We start from the raw sequence: 2,297 nt of genomic DNA, 5'->3' as shown, positions 1-2,297 counted from the left end.
TGCCTCTTCAGCGTTTTTTTCTTCTTCTTCTACCCAAACCCGATGCCCATACTAAAAAATAGTGTGACACATGGGAGTTAAGTGAGGATTACACAATTCAGTGCGTTCTAGCATAGATTAAAAATAAATAGTCTTGGGAACAATGTATAACTAGAGCTAACACATTATTTAGTCAATGATAAAACATTCTCCCTCACTAGATTTATCATCCTTATTGATCAGATTATTGTTAGTTTTGTCCGGTGCACTGTAAAGGTCGTGATTTGTTTCTAGTTTTTTTAGGCATTTAAAACCTCGTTTAACCAAATAATACACCCGCCACAGCAAACCTGCAGACTAAGCGATTTTCCATAATTTCCATTAAAATGTCTCCTTTCAAATATCACATTTATTTCCTATTTAAATAGCATTAGTTTAACGAGTAGGTACTTAAAAGTATGCTTCAAGGGGAAAATACTTACTGGGAGGGTAAATAAGTGTGTTTTGTAAAATGTGAATAGTTTAGTATGAAATAAATGCATTTTCCAAATTTAATCAAAATATGTTCAGAAACAAGCTAAATACTACAGTTTACTTATTCTCCATAAGAATAACATGGGGATTTTAAGTTTACAATATTTTAGAATTTTCTCAGTAACCATTAGGCGCATAGTAATGCTTCAATATACTAAATTATTTGTTTTTTAAGCTTTACAATATGGTTTGGAAAGAATTTGCTAAATTTTTTGTTTTTAGGGTCAAAAAAAGGAAAACCCCCCATAAACACCCGTTCCCGTAGTCCGATCATTCTGGTTTATGCAGTGTTATATGCAGGTTTACACAATTATACCATATGTAATCAAAATCGGATATGTGATGTGGAAAGCGAATGGGAACCTCTTTCAGGAATTTGCGATTTTGAGTTATATATATATTTAAATTCCTTATTAAATTCCGAATCGATTGGTTCAGGTCCCACACATGTATGATTTTATTTTGTTAAAGTTATAGGACTTTAAAGTTTTAATAAATCCGATTTTGGTGTTGTTTTATGGGTTTTTAGGGGAAAAAACTTAAGTTACAATAATGTTTGAGCCGTAGTTTTTACGGATATCACTTCGAAAACCACTTTTTTGCATTCAGGAGGACAAAAAACAAATATATCCACTCAAAACTCTTAACTCAAAAATTTTTACGAAAACAATTCTTTCTCCACCTACTAAGAGGAGAAAGTAAAAAGCACTTATGAATAAATAAACCCTAAAATAATAGAAAACTGCACACTTTACGGTCAAACAGGAGACTGGCAAAGAATACAAAATCAAATGATTGTTAATGGTGTTTGTTTGTCAACTACTTATATCATATAAACAGTTTGCTTATATTATGTATATACCAATTGTTTTGTTAATTACAATTTCAGTCATTTTACTTGTCTAGATTTTCTACTGTTGGTTGAAGCTTGAAGTGCATTGTGGCATGCATAGAATGTTTTCCAAAACACTATTGAACCCTTAAAATTGTTCTTGCGGTTGATGAATAACATTTTTATGGTACAGATGTATATCATCTAGGCAATTTCATGAATAATTTATTGATAAGTACAGTACATACACATTTTAATTAGGTATTTATTTGTTGTTCCACCTTTGGTTTATTCCTTTATTGAATACACCCATTAAAGACAGTTCTTTTTGCCTTTTACAACATGATGAAATAGCCACAATGCCACATTTTGTTCACGGTTTATTGCTTGTTGGCGAACTAAGAATTTGTCTAATGTGAAACAGAAAAAAACGTTAAGTGTGAAAGGAGCTCATATTATTGAGCTATATTTAGCTTAGCACCAAAAGGACCGTCCAATGTACTAAAAATATTTTTCTAACGGATTTTAATTTTCAATAGGTACAATAGATATTTCAAATTTCTTATAGTAGGAGATCGTATCACCAAATTCACAGTTAAAGGTGATATCTAGCAATGATAATAAATAATAATAATAATAAAATCTACATACAGTTTTAGGAAAGAGAGTACTTTGACTTAACATAAAACTATATGTTAAAAATGGCTTTTGAGCATAACACTTGTTCTTCTTACCTTGTTATTTCAATTGTTGGATGAATTCTTTAATGCTGTAGCTATAGTTCGGCCGCTTAGAAAACAACCTGCGCGCTAATGCTAAACCAATGCTGGAGGAGGTCGCTTTCTAAGCGGCCGAACTATAACATTAATATTTCAGAAACTATATCTATCTTACTCTAAAAGTTTTCATGTCTAATTTAGAAATAAACTATTTTTAAAGCAAAAACTAATGT

Source organism: Macrosteles quadrilineatus, unplaced genomic scaffold, assembly GCF_028750875.1.
Source record: "Macrosteles quadrilineatus isolate MER2022 unplaced genomic scaffold, UCM_ALF_1.0 Scaffold_4__1_contigs__length_99947679, whole genome shotgun sequence".
NCBI lineage: Eukaryota > Metazoa > Arthropoda > Insecta > Hemiptera > Cicadellidae > Macrosteles > Macrosteles quadrilineatus.
Note: the sequence above shows the minus strand (reverse complement) of the source record.